We start from the raw sequence: 23644 nt of genomic DNA on the forward strand, positions 1-23644 counted from the left end.
CGAAAAAGGTCTCAAGCCTCACCTTCTCCCCCGGCACCAAAAAAAAGAGTCAGAGAAGAATTTCCGGCTCTTCCAGCCAAGCGAGACCCACCTCCCACTAGCAGCACAAAAAGCGACGCTACGGCGTCTGACCCAATTTCCCGTCTAAAAGACAGATTCAACAACATTTTGGAGCTCATCAGCTCCGCAGACCACCTGACGGTCTCGGCTAGACGGGCTCTCACAGCCGCTACAGAGATGACTCAGTCTCTAGTCGCGGAGGAGTTCACTCCCCGAAACGCCACTCCCACCCTAAAAGGAGCTGAAGCATCACTTGCGGCGATACAAGTAGAGCTCGCCCTCAACAGTGAGGCAATTCGGCGCCTCGAGCGCAGAATCTCGCCTCCACAGCCCACTATGGCTAGCATAGTGAGAGAGCTCAGGGGCTCCCCCCCTCAAGCTCCGCAGCCCTCACCGATGACGTCAACATCGGTCGTCCGCATCACCCCAATCGGGGATAAAATAAAGACCTCCAAAGAGACCCTAGCAGCCTTTACCAAGGCAGTCGATCCTTCAGCCGCTAAGCTGCAGGTTAAGCGCATTCTTCCGGCTGCGGGTAACGCAACCGGAATCTTAGTATCCAGCCGCGCCGAAGCGGAAAAAATTATCGGGTACAATTCGGCTCTCGAAAAAGCCGGATTACGAGCTTCGATTCAGGGTCTCAAAGACCCGCGCGTAATTGTTCACGACGTGCCCAACGACCCTGGGGACAATAACGGAGTGGAATTTTTAACATCGATGTTCGTTCAGAACATCGAGGGGGTCGTCCCAGCTATCACCAAAGCTGATTTTCTCAAATCAGCCTAAGTGATAGTCAAACTACGGGCGAAGAGAAGGGATCTCACCCATGTGGTGGTATCCTTACCCGCCTCATGCCGCTCCCCGCTGGTAGACAGCGGACTTGTATATATAGGGCTTCAAGCCCACCGCATCCGAGACCACTTCCGAGTTCTGAGATGCTACAAATGCCACCTCTACGGCCACTCGGCCAAATACTGCAGGGCCCCCAAGGCTTCATGCAACTGGTGTGGCAGCGGAACGCATGAAAGTGCGTCATGTCCTAACAGGGACAAACCCGCAAACTGCGCCACCTGCTGTCGTCTTAAACGGCAGCACGAGTCCTCTCCCCATAGAGCGGGCGATCAAAGCTGCCCGGCTTACAAGGCTGCATTGGCGAGGGAAATGGCCAACACTAATGGCTAATCCTCAGCAGACGATACCTAAGCTGCTCTTTGCGCAGCAAAATCTCCGCAGATCGCGTGATGCAACAGCGGAATTCGGTTATAAAGCCGCCACAATGGGCGTAGACGTAGGACTTCTTCAGGAGCCCTATGTAGCGTTTGGCAGAACGGCGGGCATCGGCTCCGGGGCGAGGATCTTTGAGATCCAACCCGCGGGCGCCTCGATCGCTGTCTTTAACCCGAATCTCAGAGTCACTCTCCTGAGACACCTCTCGGACCAGTGGCGCACAACGGTGCATATCTCGGCCCCGGGCCTAGACGTGCACCTCATTTCAGCGTACTTTAAGTATGCGGACCCCGTTGAACAGCACTTGAGTGGGCTTTCGTCGGCAGTGGAAAGCCTCCGCGGGCGGAACCTGGTCGTGGGTGCGGACTTAAACGCCCTATCCCCTCTATGGGGAGAAAAAACTGAGACCAGGCTTAACCGCAATCCGGCTAGGAACCATCAGGTCGTCGACTTCATCTTGGGCTCGAGCCTAGATGTTGCGTTCGATGAAACGGGACCCTCAGTCCCAACCTTTGCCTCCCCGAATGGAGAATCGTCGCCGGATGCGACCCTGCACTCTCTCGTAGATCCGCTAACAATTAAAAATTGGAGAGTTCATTCCGAAATGTGTCTCTCCGACCACAGATTAATTAGTTTTAATTTACAGCCAGCCTATCGGGATCGGGCCCTAGTGGATCGCGCTACTCCGGCGTCGCTGCTACCTCGACGCTTCAAATTTGGAAAAGCCGACTGGAAGAGCTTTGAAGTGGACCTTCAGAAGGAACTTGACAAAGCAGCTAGAAATCTGGGTCCAGATGTGGAAGCTAAAGCCGAAGCACTACAGATTGCGATACTGGCGGCTGCCGAAGCGAACATACCCAGAAGCAGACCTAGACCTCAGAACAAAAAGCAGCCCGACTGGTGGTCCCCAGAGATCGCAGTCGCCAAATCGGCGGCTAAGAAAGCTTACCGCATCTACGCTGCCGAAGCGAAGGCGCGTGGATCTGGACGCATTGACTCAGACACCCCAAAGGACGACCCATTCAGAGCGACCAAGAAGGCGCTAAGAAAAGCGACAAATAATTATAAGTACCTTATCAGAAACTCAAAGAGGAACCACTGGAGGCAATTCGTCACAAACGAAAGCTCAAACAATGTATGGGGTCGCCACTACCGCATAGTCAAAATGTCAGACAGATCCGCCACTTCCATGTCAGGAATCGTCGACAAGAACGGCATCTGCGCTATAGATTCAAAAGTAGCGGCCGAGAACATACTCGAAGCTCTACTACCGATGGATCCGCCTTCCGAGGACACTCCTCGACAAGCGGAAATAAGAGCAAACTCAGCGGCGCCGGAGCCCGCGCGTTCGACCTCACAACCTTTCTCGCGTACAGAAATTGAGCAGGCCCTCGGCAGACTACGCGCCAGGTCTAGCCCCGGGCTGGATTGCATAACGAGCGACCTCATCCGAAAGGCGTGGCCGACCGCGGCCCCGATTTTCGAGATCGTCTTCAACGATCTTATTTCAAAAGGCATCTTTCCGGGCTGCTGGAAGCCCGGTAAGATGATAATACTGGCGAAGCCGGGGAGTAAAAACAAGAACGAGCCTAAGGCGTACAGACCGATCACCCTTCTCCCGGCGATAGGCAAGCTGTTCGAAAAACTGCTGGTGGAGAGACTTGAGAGCCACTTCAGAATGAATAAACCACTGTCAAGCAGACAGTTCGGCTTTCGCCCAGGAAAAAGCACAGACGACGCGTTACAATACGCCAAAACGACAGTCGACACCCTTCCCGGCAAGCATGTGGTAGGAGTACTTCTGGATATATCGGGAGCTTTTGATCACGCCTGGTGGCCCGGAATAATCGACAAGCTGAGGAAGCGAGGAGTCCCTTCCGACCTCACCAAAACTATCTCGTCTTACTTTAAGGATAGACGAGTGGTGATCGACGCAGGCGGAAGCCTAGTCTGGAAGACCCTAGAGAGAGGATGCCCGCAGGGCTCGGTCCTCGGACCGATGCTGTGGAATGTCCAGTTCGACGACGTCCTGGAGACCCCTCTGCCCCACCACTGCGACCTCATTGCGTACGCCGACGATCTGTTGCTCTTAGTGAGCGCCGATAGCCGAACCGGCCTAGAAATTAAGACCGAGACAGCACTGTCTACCCTGCTCGCCTGGGGCAAGGAGAATAAACTCTCTTTTGCCCCCCACAAGACACAAGCTGTGCTGCTGAGAGGATCCTTGGACCCAAAGAGACCCCCCCAAATATGCATGAACGGACACAAAATTAAATTCGAACTAAAAGCCCGCTATCTGGGGATGATAATATCCAGGAACTTTGACCCATGCGTTCACCTGAGAATGGCAGGAATGAAAAGTAGAAATGCAATGTGCAGGCTGCATCGCCTAGGCGGAAAACACTGGGGCCTTAACTTCAGGGCGAAGGTGATAATGTACAAAGCCATTTTCGTCTCGATAATCACGTACGCGGCAAGTGCGTGGGCCGAAAGATCTTCCCGCGGACTACCGAACACCATCCTGCTGAGAACTCAGACGTCGCCGCTGAGGCTCCTCACGTCGTCCTACAATACAGCTCCGATTTCGGCAATGTGCGTGATGGCCGGCGTCGAACCCATCGATTTAACTGCCCAGATGAGAGCCGCGGTCCACCACCTCGGAAGAGGCCGCTCGGCCTCAATAGCGGGCAAGAGGCTCTTCCCTCCAAGGGGAGAGCCTAGCCCAAGTGCCGCTCTGATGACTATCCGGCGCGTCACTCGCGCTGCGGTGCTAGAAGAGTGGCAAAAACGCTGGAACGAGTCCGCAACGGGACTACTGACCAAAAAGTTCCTCCCCCTGATCTCAGGGAGACTCGAGCTCAGGTGGTTCCGTTGTGGATTCCACACCTCACAGTTCATGACCGGCCACGGAGCTTTCCGGGCCTATCATGAACGTTTTTGTTTAAGAGATCGCTCCGACTGCCCCTGTGGCCACGAACTACAGACGTCCGAACACATACTATGGGACTGCCCAATGATGGACGAGGAGAGAGCAGTCCTACACTCCAACCTCGAAATCGAGGGCGATGGCCCTCCACAACACAGACATCTCGTGGCCACGAAGGGAAATCTTCTGGCGTTCGAGAGATACTGCGCCGCATATGGCGCCCGCACAGACGTCCGTCCTCAATAGGACCACCTATTAGCCCCTTAAGGGCCACCCGCGAGCTCTCTTCTCTCATCGGAGTGAGCTAGGCAGCAGGAAAAAAAAAATAAGAAAGAGGAAATAAACAAAACAAGCACAAAGGATGAGTTGATGAAATAAATATTTTTCTTTCCAGGATGCGTAAAATCATTTCTCTCCCGTAGAGACCCCAGGTACGCGGAGCGCGACTGCCCGCATACCTTCCCTCCCCCCACATCCCCTATCCAACCTCCGTCTCCAAAAAAGATAGTGATGCCGGAGACCATCAGTAGATAAATCGCGACGGTCTACCCGTCCAGGTCGTTCACGTGACGACCTAGGAAGGAGGCCTGGTCTAGCGCCTGTATGCGCAGTATGCAGGCGCGAAAGCCAGGCTAGGTACATCCGGTCGCTCATGGGCCGAAACTCCTGAGCCTGATGCGACCGTGGAAGGAGGGCGTGGGCCCATGGACCTTCCACACCGTTCATACAAAGCGATAAGATTTATAGAGTATAGAATTGAACGGAGAATGTTTCGTTTAAAGTTATGCGCGTCCGGAAGCGACGGCTTAGAACAATTATATATAAGACTAGCTGTCGGTACCTCACTATCGTGAGGTACCGATAGCTAGCGAGTGTGCGAATACCGGACCCTCAACTTTTTGGGTTTTAAATATAATTTTTGCTTCGTTCTGATTTTTTTAAACATTTTTTAAAATTTAATGGTTCAAATTGGACATTACTATTTAGGATTTTCAATGATAGACAAAATAGTTCAATCTATAAAAAAGTACTTAACATTTTCAATTCATTTGAAAATAGGTTTACAACTTGACTAAGTATTTCCAGAAGAAAACATTTTATATTATTTATTAGATTTACAACGTTAGATTTTATCGTTATATTGAAACTTAGATATTTAATGATAAATCTAAATATTGTATATCATTTATGAATAGGTTTAAAACTTGGCTAGATAATAATAAATTAAAAATTGTACTATTAAATTTCAATACAGCGAAGCTCACGGAACCAATGAATAAATTTTGGTATACTGAAAATTCGTTATATTGAACGTAAGGAAGATGATATATTTTATTTTTAATTATCACATTACTACAACATCGAAATAACCTCTTATAAGGTTGACAGATAGTTTTTTGCCCATTTTTAAGGATACCGTATGAAACAATAAAATTTGTGAAAAAAATGTTTTATAAAAAAAGTTTGAGGGTCAGCGAAACACCTGTAATGTCGCTTTTGAACACATCTGTCACACACCACGTCAAGAATGAACTGAATTTGGAGAAATATTGTGTAAAGTTGCAACGTCATTCTTAAATTCGGATCAAAATATTTCGTTATACTGAGATCAGTCTTCGTTATAATGAAAACATTTTGTATGCAAGTTTTTCGGGGACAAATTAAAGATTCGTTATACTGGGAATTTTGTTATTTCGGTATTCGTTACAAAGAGATTTCGTTGTAATATTTTTTAAAATAGGTTTGTAACTTTACTAAATATTATTGAAACAAAAAATATCAAAATGTTTTCAACATAAAAAATAATATTAAAACGTAACATTTTGTATCATTTAAAAGTAGGTTTACAGTTTAATAAATAATAATAATAATAAATAGCATCAGTTACACATCCGCTCAAAAATATTACTGATATGAAAAAATATTTTGTTACACCTTACTAACGCTACAACACAATCGATCATATATAGTTAGTGCAATGTGAGTGATTATAAGTCATTGATTGTGTTTTAGGGTATTTTATGTGTTTGAGTGCCAGTTTTAACGCTGCATAACACAATTATATCATAAATTTAAATTTTCGTAATAAAAAAGTTTTTTGGTGACATCATAAGTTACTTTATAATTTAAAAAAAATATTTCTATGTTTTATGTGTAAATATAAAAGTCAGTTTTTAATTACATTTGTGCGTTTTAAAAATATTAATAATTTTGAAACCTTTGTCTTTTTTGATTAAAAAATATTTTGATTTACATATTTTTTAAAGTAAATGTTTTTCTGCGCAGCATTATATATTTTAATAATTAATGAGTGTAAAAAGTTTTCACTATATTTAAAATTAATAATGAACTAATGATATTTAAAATCTATAATAAATGATTAATATTTAAAATCCATAATAAAATAAAAAATATTTTTAATGTTGAAAAAAATTAATGTTGAAATTTTATTCTGAAACTTTTAATTTAAAAAATATTTAAATTAGTGTTATACATTTTTGTGTAGTTTAGTTTCAAAGGCGTCAGTAAGATGGATTTTTGCAATACTGTGCGCTTAGTAGTTGGTTGGTAATGAATAGTACTTATTTTGAAACTTTGCCCCTTTTTGTTTAAAATACTTTTTAAAGCAAAGTTTTAAAAATTCTCTAAAAACTAAAACTTTAAATTGCCAACGTTCGCCAAAATTTAGGTACATATTTTTTCTGTATAGAGAAGCTAATACATATCCACATTATTTATATTATATTTTAAATCTATAAACTAAAAAAATATTTTAAAAAACATTTTTTTTTGTATTTGATGATTTTTATACATATTTTAATAAATTTTATACAATTTAAATCGTTAAAATAAATTTCGCTCGTTAAAATCAATTTCGCTCGTTAAAATCAATTTAGTTCGTTCTCAAGCGCGGGACTTCCCAAATTTGCTTTGACAGTTCTTCTGTCAGATCTGGCAAGAAATATGTTATAATCGCGGGATTTTTGTTACAAAGTGACAATTGAAGATGATTCAAGTGATGCAGCATTTGAAATTATAGACAAAACTATAAATTGCGGGTGTGCCAGTAAGTGTTTAGTTATAAATGAATAATATAACACGGTTATTCTAACAAAATTACTATTGACTTTCCAGGATCTAATATTAAAAGACAAACAGCGGTGATTTGGCAATTAAAGGTATACATACCGAAGTTAATTAAACATATTACAATGCTAGTAATAATAAAAAATATATGACATATTGTGACAATTTTGTAGAAGATGAAAAGATGCCAATCTACGTGTTTAATCCTCTACAGTACATCCATCAATTGTGTTCTTTGGTTGTCGTTTAAATTTAATTTATGGATTATATTAGTAGTAATAATGTGTTCAATGTTTACTCTTGATAGGAGTCTTATTGTTTTTTAATTATTTTTCAGAAGCAATGATGGAACAATTTGATGACCTATATGGCTACAACGTAGAATTGGTATATATAAACAAAGAGTTAATCTTCTCGTGTTGAAGTCACTGTCAGCAAGTATTATCTTTTTATAAAGAACATACTACATAAGTTTGATGTAACTGAATATCTTAAATTTGGCTATTCAGAAAGAGGAATGATGGCACAGAACAAAAATTGTACATATTTTGCCACATCGGAATTAAAAATAACCCACTCTTAGATATTTTGGCTATCGATTATTCCAGGTATGCAATCACATATTTATAATCATTGTAAAATGTCGTTTATTAGATAACATCCAAGAAACTACACATTTATAAGCTGTCCGACAGCGCCGATTTGATCGACATTAACTTTCAATCCTCACATACTAAGGATATATTACACGTTCATGTTTAAAACATAACTGGTTAATTTAAAATTCTTAAAATCTAACGTATATGTGTATAAAATCGGAAAGCAATGATAATGTTTATGTGATATTATTATAAAAACTCACTTTTCGGCCTCGGAGCCCGGCGACGGGATTTCAAAATTTGAAGATTTCATTACAAAGATTGTTTTATGATTGTTTATCTAATTTAATCAATGTATTCTTCTTATCCTAAACACATTATGTATATATTTAATTTTCATAGTTATATAACACACCTAGTTAATTTGCAATCCGATTATTTATAAAAGCAAAAACTCACTTTTAGGCCTCGGAGCCCGTCGCCGGGAATTCAAAATTTGAAAATTTCATTACGAAGATTATTTTATGATTGTTTATCTAGTTTAATCAATGTATTCTTCTAATCCTCAACACATTATGTATATATTTAATTTTTATTCAGTCAAATGACGAATTAATGAAAATTATTGTCGCGTAGCAAAATTTTATTATTAAATAATAATTATTTAAAAGTGTTGTCACGGTACTATCTATTTGAATTTGAATGCTTATTTTTCATTGGTCGACGCTATTTGAATATTTGAATGCTTATTTTTGATTGGTCGAAACAACAGAACGCATTACCGGCGGCTCGAAAATCAATCGGAACAAATTCAATTTTAATTTTTATTATTATTTATTATTATAATTAAATATATTTCCTTTGTTTACGTGTATTGTTACACACCGTTAATACAAAGCGATACGATTTACAGAGTAGATAATTGAACGGAGAATGTTTCGTTTAAAGTTATGCGCGTCCGGAAGCGACGGCGGAAGCGGATTAGAACAATTATATATAAGATGCATTATTATTGTATCGCCCAATAGACCATTGCCCATTTGACCGTGCCAATAGCCTACAAATGATCGCTAGTATATTTTACTACATAGAAGCAGTGAGATGTGACTATAAAAACTTGCTTATTCATTGATTGAGTTGCAGTGTGGCAAGTCTAAAAAAATATTAAATTTGTACGAATATTTTTAAATGTTTTATAATTGCTACATAAGATTGCCAGTTGCCTTAAAATATGCATGCTTTCTTGAAAGCTTTTAATAGAGGTCGGAAGTATTAGAATGGAAAAAAATTGTTTATGATTTTATCAACTACTCTAATCGGCTTTGGATACAATAATATTTAATTAAGAAAAAATCAGCAGATTTCAAAAATGTATGAGGGCTTAAATATAACCGAGCTTAAGTAAATTAAGTAAATTTGTTATCGACTGAAAGCTTACAAAACTTTAGTTATATATTTTGTATACCTTCAGAAAATTCAATTAATCCCTAATCCTCTCCGCTAATCATACGAATGTGAGCCATCAAGAAACGTGTCGATCATAAGCGCTAAGTATGATGAGCAGTATGCTATAGGGCGATAACGATGATTAGCAGAAGTGCAGCGAAGGAATAAAGTGCTCGGTTCGAACGGGGCAATAAAGCTCGGCGCATTGTGTATACAGGATGTCTACATACAAAAGGGCCGATTATAAAATACAATATCTGCAATATATTCCATTATACGGGGTGCCGGCCGCGTAAATACTCGCCGACACGAAACAAACTTGTCAGCGTCGCCACATAAGGTGTGCGAGTCTCCTCTGCGAGCCGACACCACCGCGCGAGACCCATTGTTATGGCTTTTTCAAAACTAAATATAAGTTTATCTCATTTTTCTCGTCTGAGTCATCGTCCCGCGCGCCGATATCTCCAAAGAAACAATCCTAGATGAATAAATTACGGCCGCCGTATTTAAGAGACAGGATTCGTTATCTCTCGCTCGCGGTATGTGCTCAATTATGAACGTTGGGACTCGTTATTATTGAAGGAGAGAGGTCTTAAGAGCTTTGATTGAATTTTAATGGAAATTTATAGATGCGTTTTCACTAAATCTGGCCGATACTTAAATTGTATACGTCGTTAGATATCGAACAACCCCGAGAAAAAAAATCGATTAGCCCGGAATAAATTCTAATATATTATAAATAAACTGTAATTATATTGTAGCTATATTTTCTAAATGGACATTACTTCTTATTTTAATAAAAAATTAATGTTACCATATTTTTTAAATCCTCTTTAATGTTGAGAATATTTCATTTTGAGAACTTTTTATTCATCGTTTCTTTTTATAATAATTTATTTTGCTAATGTAACTAATCGTTTATATACTAACAAATTTAATCAAAACAGAATTTAAAAAAAAATTATTCCATTGAGGAAATCAACCAATCATTTATTACTACTTGTAATGCTTTTCTCTGAATTCCGACTGTTATTCACATAGAATGTTTTAATAAAATGAAATATTTTTATAAAATATTACCATTAAACTTATATATGTACACTATTGATCACAAAAGCCACATGAACAAAAAGACAGATAAAGAAATGTTGCTCAGCCTCACTACGCTTATGCGACCCTAGTCGCCTGCTCTATCTACTATTGCTAGTTAGAGACTTATGAGCGCAAAGCTTGAAATTATAAACGCATTACGAGTGAAAGTAAAATATCACAAATTAGTATGTTTTGAAATGTGATTATAAGCTCTGTAAAAAAACAAATAATCAGCTACAAAACGTATGGAAAAATTCTAAATTCTCATTAATAAAAAATATATATTGATCAAAGCTAAAGATACAAATGAAAACGCAGATTATCTTAAAACATTATTTCAAGCAAGTCTGCAAAAAACTACTTTTTTAAATTGCGATTTTTATGCAATTTTAGTACTGATTCTAAAAATGACACTACCACAAAATTTAACAAAATGATTTTAAAAATTAAATTTTAGATATTTTTGTTTTAATGTTGACACTTAAAACATATCAGAAATGCACAAATATGAAAACTAAAATTATTAATAAAATTTCTAATAAATACAAAAAATACGAGTCCTTATAACAACGTTTTGTTTTTCAATCAAAACTTATTTTTTCGCTTTTCCTTTTGTTATTACACAAAAAGATCTGCTTTTCTATTTGTAAACTTGCTGTGGATCATCCTTTTTCAACATCCAGCAATAGTCTGCGATCATGTTCACATTTCATCTTCTTTGCTATCGCATTTCAATTATCTTTATGTCCTAGTGAAATCTTTCGCCTTGCTCCTCGCTTACTACACCCAAATTTTTAGATGTATTTTTAAACTTATGTTACAGCCCAAGTTCTTGAATTTTTTTCAGCATATCTTTAACATTTTACTTCTAGTTTGACTCTTTTAATTTTCAAGAAATCTGGTTACAACAAATTTTAATGCTTTCTAAACCTCTTTCTCACTTTTTTAATTTTGGTTTCGAAATTTTGCTCCTTCATAAATTTTACAAAAAAAATCATTCCTTCAATTTCGCATATGACAAACTAGGGAATTGGTCACAGAGACTTTTTTTGCCAAAATTTAACAAATTATTTCATCAGGCCTAGTGTTTTTAATTCCAGTTCTGATTTGCCATACTCTCTTAATATATTACTGCTCTCTGTCTCAGCTGTCTGGCACACAGATAACATGGGAATTTGATGTACCTACTCTGCTGAATAGGTTTAACAAAGTCGCCACAAATTATCCGTATATAAAAGTTTGTTAAGATTTTCGTAGCATTTTTTCAAATGCACTGAATGTCCCATATACAAAAATGCAGACTTATTTCCGTCATGTAAAAGTACTGCTTTCAGTCTTTTTTTGATGAATCAATAAAAAGCTTATTTAATGGTAAAAGCTACCATGAGTCTAACTAAGAAAAACTTATAATTATTAATTATTACTATGTATGTCCAAGCTATAGAAAAAATAATTTTGTGTCATCACAAAAAGTCTCTAAATATTTTTTACACTATTATAATATCGATTTTTAAACGATAAAATATTCGAATGTATTCGTAAAGCTATGCTGTAAATCGAAGAATCATAAAATACAGTTTTAATAATGAATAGAGGTTCATACACATATAATGTTTTTCAAACTTCAAATCGGTACGAAATTTCATTTTTGTTATATCTGCAACAAAAAAAGGCTAATAGTATAATATATGCTTGAAAACAGTACTTCAGATAAATTTAAAATTAGGTAAGCATTATTTTTATCGATTTAATAAGGAAAAATCAATACGAGGCACAGATAAAGTCCACAGATACACAAAATAAACTAAGAAATATAAGTAATTTCGGCAATCACAAAGTTTTATTTTTCGGCTATGTTATGCCGGTGGTTGTTGTAAAGACTATAAATTGAATTTATTTTTAAATTCCAAGTCTTGCTTCTATATAATAGCACATGCCTTTGAACATTTTACTGATTTTATGTATTATTTTGCGAGTTTTAAGTACATTTTCTCACTAAAACTGATAATCGACAACGAGGTATCTGCCAGTTGACAGCAATATTACTGTGCTAGTAATTTAAAAGAGTCTTGCAAATGCAAATAAAATAGTTTATAAAAATATTGCATGATATGTGCAAAAATGAAAAATTATAACATACATATATATTATATAATATATATATTTATTAAATATATGTATATTCGTGACGTTCCACTGCAACGGCGAAGGTATCTTAAACCAAAAAATCTAGGTACTAAAAATTTTAATTTAAAATAATTCAAATTTATGTATGCTTAACTGAAAAATCTGACGTGATAGATTTTTTCGTTTACTACATAATGCATAATGCAAGTTAAAAAAAAAATATTTTCCAGTCATCATTTTTTAATTAATATTTTATAAGCAATTAATTAATTTTATGCACTTATTGATTAAATGAATTACTATCTGTAAAAACCGATAAAATTAAAATATTTTATACTTCGTCCATTTTTGATTCAATATTCGAACAATTGAGAGCCTTAGTCTGCATGCAGAAGAGATTTTCTCGTGAGAGATAAGAATATAAACTTCACTATAGATAATGCAGCAATACCTCAATGAAAAAATGATTACCTACGGTGATGTAATACATAAAGACTTATCTAATCAAATATATTACACAACATTTTATGTTTTAGAGTTAGTCGGTTTTTGGTGTTTTGGAAATGAACAAATATATTTCAAACATATTTGAATATTAAATTGCTAAAAAAACTCGAATATTCAATGTTTTATTTTTCAGTCGATGTGAGAAATTAAATATTGCATTTTTTAAATTATAAATCTTAAAAGATTTTAATAAAATAATTACTTGATACTGAACGAGAAAAATCAGAGCCGGTACGTGCGAGAGCCGTATGGAATATCTAGTATTTGTTCTTGAGAATATCTCGAAAAAATGTCAAATCGAGAAATTTTATAAAGCATTTTTTATTACATAAATTAAATTTGTACAATGTTTTTAAAAGGCTTAATATCACTGCCCTTTTTAAATGCAACAGATTTATGCATAGTATGCGTACTTTTTAGATGGTTATAATAGGGGTCTGATAATGAGCAAAAATAGTTTACAATTTTTTAACACTCGAAATCGCTTATTTTTGTTTAAGTATTAAAACAAGACACTCAGATGTGAAACCTTTCCGAAGATGTTTGAAAATATGCATACTTTCTTAAAAGATCGAAAGTATTTGAATGACCAATATATTTTTGCGAACCGGCCGGCGGCTTTATCTTTGCTTTGGTGATCTAAGAACCCGCTCCGATAAAAAAAAATACGCATGGGAATCGGCAGAATTTGATACGATATTTTCGATTTTCCAAAAATGTTTTTGTAAAGTAGCAACGGCTGTTATTGACCATTGACAATAATAATGGCAAGAAATTATTCGCAAAATATTTAATGGCTCGATGAATTCTTAGGGCCCTCGCGATTCCATTTAATCATTAGAATCCATTGAAGAAATTGAAAATTTATCATTGGCGCAACAATTAGAGAAAGAATTTTTTTCAGCTTTACAAAGAGTGATGTAAAAAACCAACATCTTACGGATTAACGGAGAAAAATTCACAATATTTGAATCGACAGGTAAGAAAACAGATAATTTTCAGTGCTGTCGATATAACCAACAACAACACAATACAAGAAAAATTTTTCTAGGGCTGAAATTTTTTTAACAAAAATTAGAACGAGGACGTTAGATTCTACTGTAGATGGCATGTGTTTTTAAAGGGTTATTTTAAGAATAATGTATCTGCAATACTGTATTACATACATTTTTTTATAAATTGAAATTTTTCGAGAAATTTGAATGTCTAGGAATATTTCTATCATTCTCTATCTCAATACGGAAACGCACACGCCCTCAATCACTGTAAAAATATGGGTCATAACAAATTAAAAAAGACATGGATCCAGTGGCGTAGCTATGGCGGGTGGAGGGGGCGGGCTGCCCCGGGCGGCGCTTGCTTGGGGGTGGCATATTCGCGATGGGATCTGAATTCACTAAAACAAATATAAATGCACGAATAACAAGAGCTTAATAATAAAATTAAATGCTGATTTTATGACCCTGCAAAAAATGTATGGGGGGGGGCGGCAATTTTAAGGATCGCCCTAGGCGGCACATACTCTAGCTACGCCACTGCATGGATCTCTCTTGCCAAAATGTGGATAGTCCAAAGTCAAACGTATATATACGTGCAATACTGTAGTCGCTTTTTAAGATAAATAAAAGTAACACTAACTAAGGTCGAGGAGTAGAAATAAATCTGTCGATCGGTTATATTATATATATATAATTAGAATAAAAGAAAAGAGAGTCGGTCGCGTCGAGTCGGGGCAAAGGAATCCCTTTATGGCCGCCATTGTCGAGTCGTCCGATAACACGATCATAATGCGCTCGCTCGTGGAAATTACTACATATATTCCCGTCGGTTCTTCTTCGCGCATACTTTGTACACATACCCACCCGCCAATACGGTAGTCCCGGAATTAGCATAGAAATCCCGACTCTTCGTGAGCCTCCTTTGTCGTGATACCTGCTTATAATAATAATAATAATAATAGGTGTAAAAGTATATTTAAGCTACGCTAATAAGACATTAATTTATATCATTTAAAATAATTTTAATAAACTGTATTTTGTAACTAAAAAGTTGTATTAAATTACTTTGGAACGGTGTAGGCAACATTTTTTTTTCATGTCAGCTTTGATATATAATACATACTTTTCATGAGTGATTGATAGTTATTTATTAAAGTAGTAAGAATAGTACTTCTTAAATACATAATCGCCCTAGAGGTGAGAGCTTTATAAATAAATAAAATAGAATTTTTATTAAAATGTTTTAAAAATATACAGTGAGCGAAATATTTTTTTTAAATATATTTATAACAACGCTGTGCGTTAGTCGCTTGTTTCCAAAAGAAGTTGCACAGGAATTTATACACGGTTGATTTTTTATCAGCAGCTGGGGCAAGAAAAATCTGACATGAATGTATGATAGGGCCCAAAATTTGCGAATTGAGTAAATAAAATTGGGCGTGCTAGAGTGCGGCGAGTATGGTTGTTATTATTTTTGAGGGGTGTACTAATTGACAGTCGGTCGATCTTCATATCGCGGGCTGTGTGGTTTAAAAAGGGCCATAAATTGTCGGACGCGCGTTTGTTGGCCGCGACGCGTCTTAATAAATGTCCCGGCCGCACAAAAAACCACTGTCCCACTTTATATCTCTGGAAAGGGGTACGGATTAATGACGTCCGCTCGATTTATTGCCCTCCTAAATATGTTTTTTCGATCGAGAGCTTTTTATTTCTACTTTGCTTTGCTTTACCCCTCCGATTTATGCGTCCTCGACTTCTCCTCTCCTCTCCTCTACTCCTTCTCGCTCACCTCTGAACCCGAACGCTCGTTTAATCAACACTTAATATCCTCGCCGCGTGTCCGCCATAATCGCATTCAACTTTACTGTTGCTTGTAAATTTTACTCTGACGATCGGCATAACTACTAACCCTATCTCAATTGCAGAACTGCACGCGCAAAGAGTTTGTCCTCCAAAGGGCTTGTGGCGTTATTATTTTTATAAGATATATGCGATACCTAACAAGCTAAAATATCATCGGTACCAACGCGTAAATTGAACTATTTAAATATAAAATAAGCAGTGGCAATAACTAAGTCTCCGCAAATAAAAACTTAAATAAATAACCTGATTTAATCGCGTTAAAATTCAGTGCAATAAAAACTAAACTAGATAATACAGTAGATAATTCATTATGGAAAGTAAGTAAATCGCTTAAAAATTAATACACTATAAATTCAAAATATCATAGCTGATACGGATCAGGATAAAGCAGATATGTTAGCTGACGCTTTTTCTGTATCGTATGAGCGTATTAAAATTTTTAAACACTAAAACTGAAAATTGAGTAAATAGATCAAGAAGAAAAATATAAGCATCCGCGGTAGATAAGAATTTAACTCGCAAAATAAGCTCATAGAAAATTTTAAGTGTTATTAAAAACTTAACTTTATAGATAACACCCTAATTAAACACATTCCTGTAATTTGCATTCATTATTTAACACACATCTTTAACGCCTGAAAATCTTTTGGGTATTTCCCAACATTCTGGAAAACTACTAAAATTCATTTGATAAAAAACACAGATAAAGATCCTATAAATTTGATTAGTTATCACACCATGAGTTTGTTACCATCATTTAGTAAAATATTTGACAAAATAATCCTTATGCATTTAAAAAAATCTTTAGGAAATAAAATTATTAACGACAACACATCAACTTAATAGCTTAACGTAGCACATATGCGCTAATTTTAATATGAAAAAGAGTACGGGACTTTCAATGTTAGATATAGAAAAAGCTTTCGACACAGTATAGCATGACAGTTTAATTCATAAATTGTACAAAAATAAAACCCCTGACTATCTGCTACGCTTAATACGCTCACACCTGAAAAGTAGAAGCTATGTTGTTTCACTAAATAATGAACACTCGATCCCGCTCGACGATATCGCAAAAATTAAAATAATACACGTTTATCTATGTACGCTGACGATACAGCTATTTCAACTAGTCCCTACAATCTTCCGATTGTGAACAAATTACAAAAAAAAAATTTGAGAAGAGTAAAATTTATATTTAATTAAATTAAAACAGATTAAACAATTATTTTAAACTGCCATAACCTTTCCCAAATGAAGAGGGCAATAACGTCGAATAGAAAACAAGCGTCAAATACCTGGACTCCAAGCTTAAATTTAATAAATATATTTTTGAACTTCTCTATAAATGACTTGTCGCCATTGCGGCCCTTAGAGCTAAATTTAATAGAAAGAGCGCGTTACAAAAATAAAATTTTAATTTACAAACAAATAATTTGGCTTATTTTAATATATGCCTTTCCACAGTGGCGTAGTTAGAGTATGTGCCGCCCAGGGCGATCCTTAAAATTTCTGCCTCCCCCCCCCTCATATATTTTTTGCAGTATCATAAAATCAGCATTTCTTAAAATAATATATTGGTTATTATTAAGCTCTTGTTATTCGTGGATTTATATATGTTTTAGTGCATTCAGGGTTAAGAACCACACTGGACGATCCCATCGCGAATATGCCGCCCCCAAGCAATTGCCGCCCGGGGCGGCCCGCCTCCTCCGCCCCACCATAGCTACGCCACTGCCTTTCCAGTGTAGAGTAACACCAGTAATATTATTTTTACACTTTTTTAACCTAATCTTAAAAAATGCATATTAGCCTTAAAATACTAAATATTAAGGAACACTGTCATTTTTATATCAGAAAATATTATAAAAATATCTCGCGAAACCACACTAACCCACTAATGTAATGTATTGGTGACTACGATTAAAACAACATTAAATTTAAATACAAGCACAAAATACCAAAGCACATAGAGGCTAAAGACAATATATAAATAAATTTATTTTATTTTATTTCCCGTATTTTAATTACAATTTTTTTTGCTTAAATTGAAAAAGGTTTTGTTAATATTTTCCGTAAATTATAACCACAAACGTTTTATATAATATTCATATTTTTTAATAAATGAAGCTAAAAACATGAAAATGGTTATAAACCAGTAATATGTATATTACATATAATTAGTATGACAATAAAATTATTTATATACTGTGCTTTATTTATTTTAATTATATACGCAATTGTGTACCATTTTTCCACGACTTTTATTCACTGCTAAACTATTTTCTTGCGACGCTTTATAACCATAATACACATACGACATTAGTATGAGAAAATCAAATGCGTCTTGAGACACTTATATAAGAATATAATGTTTCGTTATTTTATTAACTATTGTATCAAGCTCCTATTGATTTTAATTATTTTTTAGAGGCAATGATAATTTTGACGTTTTGCAAGTAAAAAAATACTTTTTTTGTCTCAGAGCCCGTCGACGAAACTCGAAACTTGAAGATTTCATTACGAATAGTATATTGTATAGTTTAATTAATTTATACTTGTAATTCTCACACACGTTATATTATAGATATTACATTTTGATAGCTATAACGTATCTAGTTAATTGGCAATCCAAATATATATATGTATTCACATCGAACAAGAGCAAATGTAAAATTAATGAAAATTATTTTTATAAACATCTGTCACGTTTCTGGCAGCTATTTCGTTTTTTATCGGTCAAAAACAATCAGGCAATCAGGCAATCGAGCAACTTAATTAAAAAAAAAAAAAAAATGTATTTTGTTTACGCGTATTATTTGCCACTGTAGTATATGCAATTGACAGAATAAGAATTTGAACGTAGACCGTTTCAATTTTGAAGCGAAAATATGTTGTTAAATTAAAATATTAATATATCGAAAAAATAATATGTGAAGCAGAGTTTCTCGTTTTTGCCGATCAATCGTTTTAGTCAATTCTAGCAAAAGTGTAAATAGTATAAAACGAAAGTAAAAAGGAAGTCGTAGAACAGGTCGATCAGAGGCGTCGTTGACGGGTGGTCTCGTCGTTTGAGAGGTCGTGGGAACGATTTCCGATTCGGCTGCCCTTCCGATTCGGCCGCGTAAATACGTCGCCCGCGTAATTAACGAGCGCCGCCGCAAAAATAATTTCTCGCGACACGGCCGCCACCTTGACATTTGCCCCCGAATACAGCGCATCTCGTTACCGCCGTACCCCCGCCGTAATTGGACAAGACGCACCGCGCCGCGTATGTTATATGAAAGATGAGAAAAATGGCTAATTATAAATGCCAGCGCAGGAATATAAAGTAAGCGGAACACGCAACCAACAATCGCAAGTATTCCAACGCCGAATACCTCAAAGCCGTACAAGGCCCGCTTTATTTGTTGAGCCTGAACGAACGCCGAGGAGGTATCGTCACGCCGTTGTCCATATTTTCATCCCTCATTAAAATTAAAGGTCGATAAAAAAATACGCAAAACGTCGATAAAAAAATACACAAAAAATCTAAACGTAGTCGAGAATATGTACAATCTAAAAATGATACATTCACTAATATATTTCATCCTTGGAGTATTTTCAAAAATGACAAAAAATTAGTGAAATGTTATAAAAAAATCTAGCCTCGATCTGTAGATACTGCTTAAAAGTTGACAATGGCACAAAAATGTAAGCACAGCACAATATGTTTTTATTATATTGGTAAACTTTTAAGCAATGCGTCTAATTTAATCTTTAAAAAATCGTTATCAATGATAGAAAATCACTAATTCTTAAGCAATCGATACGCACATTGGAAAACATCTACAATACGAAGCGTTGAGAATATAAAAGGCCAACTCAACAAAAGCACGTTTCGATAAAATCGACTACGAAGTTTTATAAGTTTTAAGCAGCTATTTCCGGGGTGGTAGTTTTTTATATTTCCATTGGATTATGATTCATAGTATTTTATTAAATGGTATGCATTTTTCTGGCCCAATTCAAGGTTTATCCATGTCAAAAACAATAATTCATTCAAAGGGGATAGGGCAAATGATGTTCCTGTGGAATATGAAGAATCACAAATTTTGGGTTAATATTTTTTTGTATGGAAAAAAGATTGTTGCTAACGTTTTTTATAAATATCGCAATGTATAAATGCTTAACCGAGATAGAATTGTCATTCTAAATTTTTGACACTATATTTGGGAACACAAGTTTTTTATTTATAATATGAATGAAACCTATAGATCCTGAGCTGATCAATGAAATAGTTGATCTTAGGAACAAAAACTTATTACAAGTCCAGCTTAAAAATTCTGGTGTTCCCTGATAGTATCTTTGGAAGCTTTTGAGTATTTACATTAAACTACCATTTTTCGTTAGTAACATATCAGTATACGAGCTATGAAATATTTGTTATTTTTAACAGCTTAACGTCCAAGGACTCGTATACGAGTCTTGAAAGAACATTGTGCATGAGTCCTGCGTCATGTGCTTTCTTTTATTAAAAAAAGACTAAGTTTGCCTTTATATGAAAATCAGAGATGGTAGTATACTATTTCTACGAACTATCAAATTAAAAATAAATTATATTTTACTTCAAATTTTTCTAAAAAGAATCGTCTTATCCCATTGCGACGCAATGCTTTTTTGGGGTACGTGTATTTTTGTATGAAATGTATGAACCATAATTATTTAATTCATATACAAAATAATATTTTATGTTACACTTCTTGAACAGAAATAAATTTCAGGGGCAATCTGTCTGTCTAGGTAAACATAAAACAAATCGAACCAAAATAAATCGAAACATCCAGGTTGATAGTACATCAATTAACCTAAAATTCTGTATGTTATTGAAACATTAAAAAGTACAATCGTTACGGTATATGTAGATAAATTGAATAACAGAGTAATCAAAAAATATCATCCATCAAATAACGAACATTTTTACCGTTTTTCTTATTTTGAAATTTCCTCACCATCTGGAAAATCGCAATGATTCACAAATCAAGAAACCAGAGGGAAAAAAGCTACAATACAAATAAATTATTTATTGTAAAATAATTTAAAAACAATAATAAGGCACTTAAAAGAATCTTCGAGGAATAAATTCATGAACGAATAGAAATGTATTTTTCATTCCTAATATTTATGTAAATTGAAAATGGTTGCAATTATTACAAACCAGTTATTAATAATTAATTAATATGTCTGTTTAAATGCTTCTATAAATTTTTGTACGCACGATTTTTAAAAAATACCCGTTTATAATATAAAATAATTAGCACTCACCAAATTTTTCGGCGTCCTTTTTCTGCTTACAACTGTCACAGACATATTTATTTTCATCATTACACTTGTAAACTACACTATATCACTATTTATATTTATTTTTATTATTTACACTTTTTTTATCTATTTCAATATTTTTGATACGTATAAAAACATTCGTCAATTTATTTTCATCATTACACTTATACACGACACTATATTATTATTTACACTTTTTATATTTATAAACCACACTATTTATATATAATTTTCTTATTTACACTTTTTATCTATTTCAATATTTTTTGATACGTACAAAAAAATCGTCAATATGGATAGGAATTTCACAACTTCTGCACATGTATGCGTATCTTTCCTTATTCCATATGCAGAACAGACACGACATTTTCTTCTCACAATTACGCCACACTTTTTATTTTTATCGGCTTATGATTTTTCAGCTTACCCGAAAGCTTTACTGGTGGATCGACAGCACGGACACGGCAAGATGTGGTAGAAACCGGTGTAATGTCTTCAGAATCGATAGATTGCACTGAATTCTGCATCCATCCTTTAGCCTTACTCGAAAGAAAATCTTTGAATATAATTTTGCCGTTACGATTCAAATCTTGATAGACACTGAACGAATAAAACAATGCGCATTTAAATAAATAATAAACAACTTTCTTTTGTTTAATTTTTGTTTTTCGAAATAATACGTAACTAGGTATCGATCAACAAAAAACAGTGTAGTGTTTTTCTGCCGTCTCAGCTCAGGATCATGATCTGATTGCCCTAACGGAAACGTGCATAAGTGATTTAGTGAGTGATATAGTGAGTGATTTAGTGAGTGATTAGTGAGTGAGATTTTCGATGACCGATATCTGATGCTCAGAAGAGATCGAGGTACTAGTGGCAGAGGCGTTCCATGCCGATGCCGATTAGTACTTTACACACCACCGGAGAGCACATTTGGGTCGCGATTGACCTATTAAACGGAGAACAGCTGTATGTGTGTGGTGTATATTTTCCACCGACGCAGGCATATGAAGTAAGTGATGTCTTTTTTCATACTTTAATGTCTGACAGGGATTTTTTAATTGGCAAAAATATAGTCATTTTAAATGATTTTAATATTCCGTCCGCCCCGCCCCATATTTGCGTGCGGAGATTGACTTCGCCTGTTCAATGTTTAATTTGTCCGATATTAATTGTGTCAATATTGATAATAAGAATTCTGATGTAATTTTAATAAACATGTATGCTAATTGCGATGACGTTAATATCTCCTCGTTTAAGAGGATGATTATCATCCGGCGCTTGCAATTGCCATTAGGTTCAAACAACTAAATTCACGTCCATTTATAAATGAAAAAATTTAATATTTTTCCATAAGATATCCAGCGAATAACAGAATTTATCCAATATGATTCTTGAAAGAGGTAATTGCTGTTCTAATAAAGAAGCATGTCTCTCATAAAATCTGGAAACGAACACGAAATACTTTAATCTAAGAAGAATTTCCTACTCTGAGATCGCGTGAAGGTTCATGATTTGCATTTGCCTCTATTTATATTACTGACTGTTGATTTGCATGATTTGCATTTGCATCTATTTATATTACTGACTGTGAAAAATCATTCATTTTAGATCCAAGAAAATTCTGGAAGTTCGTTAACTCAAAACGAAACAGCCACTCCTTGCTGTTATCAATGAGTTGGAACAACATCAATTTTTAAAGTTCTAAAAAAATCGCCGATGGGTTTGCTAGATATTTTCAAACCGTATACCATGAGATTTTACTTCTAATTACGATGAGACACAGCGTTCACGGTCATCTTTGTTATCAATCAAAACCTTTAGTTTGATTGATATGGAATACGGATTTAGTCTATTTTTCCTTTTTTTTCAGATTTTATCCCAGACTACATTCTGAAAGTATGCAAATCTGGTATGTCGAACCCTATTCGATTTATATTTAATTTTATATTGAGAACCACCTGTTTTCTAGAGTTGTGGAAATCACCCCGAATCATAAAAAGGGTGTCAAGTCTCACATTGATAATTACAGGCAATAATGTTGCTTTTAGCACCTGCAAAATTATTTGAAATTGTATTGCATAAATTCATTTTTAATCATTGCAGGCGTATGCTTCTCGAGCAGCAACATGGTTTCTGTCAATCTCAATCCACTGTCACTAATCTTATGGTTTTTTCTAACTTTGTTCCAAGATCATTGGACTCTGGTGTACAAGTGGAAGTTATATACACAGATTTTGAAAAGGCATTCGATAAAGTAATTATGCTTTACTTGTGAAAAAATTATCTAAGTGCTATTGATTTCGGGTTCCCTCCACTTGCAGGAGGATCTCATTATTTATGGAAGTGGGCTTGCAATAACCAATTGCCTTTCAGTGTAAATAAATGTC

The sequence above is a fragment of the Plectrocnemia conspersa genome, unplaced genomic scaffold, assembly GCF_051122295.1.
Source record: "Plectrocnemia conspersa isolate PC_06_02 unplaced genomic scaffold, ASM5112229v1 ptg000005l, whole genome shotgun sequence".
In the NCBI taxonomy this organism is placed as follows: Eukaryota; Metazoa; Arthropoda; class Insecta; order Trichoptera; family Polycentropodidae; genus Plectrocnemia; species Plectrocnemia conspersa.